The sequence below is a fragment of the Berghia stephanieae genome, chromosome 4 (genome assembly GCF_034508935.2).
Source record: "Berghia stephanieae isolate SIO BIC M18660-M18661 chromosome 4, UCSD_Bste_1.3, whole genome shotgun sequence".
In the NCBI taxonomy this organism is placed as follows: domain Eukaryota; kingdom Metazoa; phylum Mollusca; class Gastropoda; order Nudibranchia; family Aeolidiidae; genus Berghia; species Berghia stephanieae.
The window spans coordinates 59,383,650-59,388,649 of record NC_088363.1 but is presented as its reverse complement, the minus strand read 5'-3'; the positions used below and the strand labels follow the sequence as shown (position 1 = coordinate 59,388,649).

Sequence of the window (5,000 nt, the reverse complement as noted above, 5' to 3'; positions counted from 1 at the left end):
AATGACTTACCTATATTTTGCTATAAGAATGATAGTGATTTTTGATAAAGAGTTCTCCAATTGTGACAACATGTGACTACATGATTCTTGTTACCTGGATGCAAGACTATCGTTTCGCAATAAGGTCCACATACTTAATTACCCGTGTTATCAAACTCTCAAACTCACTTTAACACCCCCCCCCTCTTACTTTTACAGCAGTATCATCAAATTAATTTAAATAACTCACACATGAAGGTTTTATCTTTTCAAATGTTGACCAAATGTGATTCCCCGGTTATGTTTTAGTGCCGATCATAAAAAAAAAATAATGTTAGATTTTACTATGTTATAGTGTATCCACCGCAAAGCCATTTTATCTATTAAACTACACATTTTGAAAAATGAGAACTAATAGTTAAAAATACGATATGATATAGTCACATAAGTTTGGTCTTTATTCGTATTTCCCCCCTTCCAAATTGAGGTGCAAAACTGAAGGGCGGGCAATTTTCATAGCACTATAAAATTCTAAAATATGTTATCCTTTTAGAAAAGAGGAAATTCCATTTCTAGCCAAATTGTTAGAAGCATCGTAAAAATTCAATTTCTAACAAAACTGTTAGGCCTAGAAAAGACACTATTGCATAATTTTAATTCCTTGCAAATGCATTCTTATCTTTGTTTTTCGGGGACTAATCCTGAAAAATTTAATTTTCAGATTTACATCTATACGAAAGGCGACTGACGGGGACGCTGACTTTGCTGGAGTAAATCCTGATCCAAGGAGCGATACTCACAATTTTAACACAGGTTGTGTAAATATACACATTGCCATGTTTTTGTTAAGTGTGACAATGCAATTGGATTCAATAAGTCTGATGTCACGTCGCCCAGCAACGGCGGCCATCGTGGTTCTAAACAACGAAAATCGGTACTTTTTATTCTTCATGCTGGATAGAACTTTTCACATGTCTTGTGATCAGAATGTGTAAAAGTCAAAACATGATCAGATTTATAATGTTTTTCCCCCCTCTGGATACGCTTTTATGCTCGTCGGAGAAATATTTCATAAGGGCATCCGCCATTGTTCCGATAGTTTAGAGCCAGTTACTAAGTAACCATTTGAAGCGTATTCCTCTCATTTCTGTGTTAAAATGTTGTGATAAATGCTAACAGACTGAGGGGTTGACTGATTCTAAAGGTAGCTATGACTAGAACGTAAACCTCATGTGACGTCATCTAAGAATACTTACTTAAGACAGGGAACGTTCCCTAAGTCAAAGAAATTGCCTTCTATACGATATAGGGGTTTCGCCCTCCCGTCTCTGATTGAGTGACAAATCACTACTCAAGCGTGGGAAGAAAACAGTTCCATGTATCGAGCTACATGACCGAGTGAGTGGATGGTTGATGGAAGAATGGTGGAATATCAGAAGGAGGATAAAAACGGTGACAAATAAATGAGATGGAGAGGGTACATAGAAATAAAGATAAATAGTATATAATATTTATATATATATATATATATATATATATATATATATATATATATATAAGAGAGAGAGAGAGAGAGAGAGAGAGAGAGAAATAGAGAGAGAAATAGAGAGAGAGAGAGAGAGAGAGAGAGAGAGAGAGGCGGGGTGAGAGAGGGAGAGATTTAAAGAGAAATAATGAAAGCATTTAACGATAATATGTAAAAAATAACTACCTAGTTTAAATGGAATTATGAACGGATGAATGAATAGGTTTATGAGTGAAGGGATAAGTAGGCACATAAATTAACAACAGATGAATGATAGAGGAGATAAGAATTATTCACGGGGGGCTGGTTGACTGGGATGAAGACGAATAGATAAATAAACCAGTGGACAATTAATAGAAGACTAAATAAATAGATGGATTGTCAACATTAATAAAAGACGATACGAGGTGAACTCGAACGATGTCATTCCTGGACGAAAATCATAACGCCCCTTTCCTTTTTGTGTTTGAATCGAGTTTGAAAGTTGCTTTTATGTATTCATGTTGGTACACTTTCCTTTCAAATTGGAGGTTTTATTATGATGTCGTTATCTATATTAAGTCTAATTTTAAGTGAAAAGGTTCTAAGTCAAAATATCCAATTGAGAAATTAGGGAGCAGTCACTGGTGTAAGCTGAAGCTCTGAAAAAGTTTGTAAATAACAATGTGGAATTGAATGTAAGCTTCAATTTAATATACGAAAACAGATAGAATGGACGTTTCGGGTTTCCCCTTTATCAAACACGAAACGTCCATTTCATCTGTTTTCGTATATTAAATTTAAGTTTACTTTCAATTTCACATTGTTATTTATTTCTTCGAGCTTCGAGCAGCAACATTTACATAAAACAGTTTGTATGAAACAGTGGCAGGTCGATTAAGACTGATTTATTTTGGGATGTTTCTTTTTTTTCTTGTATTTTTCTTTCTTGCTTTGTCTGGCACTGTTTCATAATACTTTTCAGAGTTTTTTTCTAATAAGTAAAAGAACAGTATAGATCTTGTAATTTATGTCAAAGTATGACAAGATTTGGCATTGACGATTAGGCAGATAACTGAATAAATCATCAAATTGTCGAAGAGTGACACCTGATTTTTCTATTGTTGGTTGAAATGAAATCTTACGTTGGATAATATAAACAAGATACATTGGATTTAAATCAAAATGGTCTAAAAATAGCCAATATTGGAAACTCTAGACACAGTTAACAGCTGCTTGTTGTTTTGTTAAAAATAGACCTGACATAACGTCGCCTTTTGCCACTCCTATTTCTTAGAAAGGACATTTTCAAAATAGAAATTGTATAACCTGTTTATATTTTTAATGAATAGAATATGTTTGATGTCGTTTGAATATTGTCTCTTCTCTCAATGAAGCGGACGCAAATGATCGGAAAGTCGATTTTTTTTTTTCAATTTGAATTTCAATAAAACACAGTTTTTGACTTTTAATTTTTTTTTTCAGCTAAAAGTTCAACATATTACAAATTTGAGGAGGCCTGTCACAAATTTGATACTCCACTGATGGCCGATAAGATTGATCAAATTGTTGTCATTGGATATGATAAGACAAGACAAAGTTTGAATGGCAATGAAATCAATGCGATTTTTAAACCTACAACTTCTTAGAGTAAGACGTTAGATCTAAATATAATATTCATATCGGAGAGACTCTTTTGAGAACGCCATCTTATAGTAGTCCTTCAGAGCTATAAGACTAACTAATAGAGCTGGAGTTTATCGCTGTACCTATAATTAAAAAATAAAACATTAGGCGCATAGAGCATGGCCAAGTCATTATTATTATTACTATCATAATATGTAGCGTTTAACACAAGCAATTGCTCCCTTCCCTTTGGCTACGACGCTAGTCTATCGCAAAGTACTTTCAACCAGATTTGAAAGGTCTTATAAAAGTCCCGGACACTTGTTATTGTGTTAGTAACAAGTGGTACGACCATACAAACGTTATTCATTTGTTATTCCAAGTTATAATTTTTAAACATTTTCCTAAGACGGCAATTCATCATTTTCAGAGAGCCCGTTAAACTCAATCGTTACCCCTGTCGTGGCCAGCAGCTATATTATGATTATATATATTTATTTATCTATAATAATACAAGCCCTACAGAATACAGACCTTGCTTTTCAATCCCTACCCCATCCAAGCAGGCCATACAACAATAATTGTACAACAAAATCTAATATTCTCTAAAGACTGTCTGACTGTCGCGTCTAATTTCTTTGCTTTTCATCTTTATTTTTCCCAAGTCAACCGTCAAGAAAACGTAAAATGCGCGGCTTCCCTCCGTCACGCATGAGTGGAGATAGAAAGATATGTATAAAAAGAAAGAAAGAAAGAAAGAAGGGAAAAAAAGGTTACAATCAGAAATAAGAGAAGAAAAAGAACGAGAAAACACATACACAGATTCCAAGTTTACATGGCTGGGTAAATAATGTATGAGATTTGAATGGCTGTGAGAACCGTATATCAGATAACACGACATGAACGGGCATGTGCTGGAATATAATCCTGATTTTGTATGACACAATGAATGATTTCAAGAATTGACAAGATAGAAGAGGCGTGATGCGACGTTATGTTGATACGTTTCGATCGGCAAAAACATAGCATAACTTGGTTGGATAAGAAATAACAGATAGATGAATTATGTGTAGTTCTACAGTGCATTGCCAGGGTTTGGACGAATTCAGTGCGCTTTAAAGACTTCATAATCCAATAGGAAGTAAATTGGAAACATAATATTTCCATGTCATGCAGAAAAAGTCACCTGTATTTTACTAGTCCTTAACAGCCATATGAGGGGGTGGGGGCGGGATAGAGCACCTGCTTCACAGACAAAGGGACAGTGATCGATCCTGGGTGCAGTCGCGATTTTTTTCTGACCTCCTGTCGATCCAGCAATGTTTGGGTAGCTAGGCTTGTTATATCGGATGGAAAGTACTTTGAGATAGACTAGAAAATTACTTAGCTCGAGTTTAGCGATCATTGTCACTCATCTGCCACTGCACACGTTCAACATCGCTTGTGTTGTTAAAAGCAAATACAACGCGTCGCACGGCCACCATACCATGAATATTATAGTAATTATATCTGAATTTACCTTTCTTCCTAAAAACTGCTGACGTGCCGTGTCAGATAAGTAATCTTTGAATGAAATGATAAATACTAAATACAAAAGGTGAGAGAAACTAGAGATGCAGATGCTTATAACTGCGAAAGAAAACAATATATATAGTCAGCGAAGATGACGATATTGACCAGAAGGAAAAAAAATTATTGGAAGAAAAAAAAAAGTATCGAAGGCATTGGTGGAACTTGAGCTTGAGCTTTTTTAAAATACATAGCGCAAAATCACACTAAAAGTGCTCAAAGCGCTTTACAATAACTCCCTAGCCAACAACAACACTAGTCATGTAAGACGAGACATGACACCTGTTAGGCGATTTTACAATTTTTTTTTTATCTGACAGAC

At 34.9% G+C, this 5,000-nt stretch overlaps 1 protein-coding gene across 2 annotated transcripts in view; it reads right to left on the bottom strand.

Annotated features, from left to right (window-relative positions):
• The window catches only part of LOC144970922 (protocadherin-1-like), a 262,347-nt gene that overhangs the window by 106,765 nt on the left and 150,582 nt on the right, over positions 1-5,000 (bottom strand). The window lies entirely within an intron of this gene.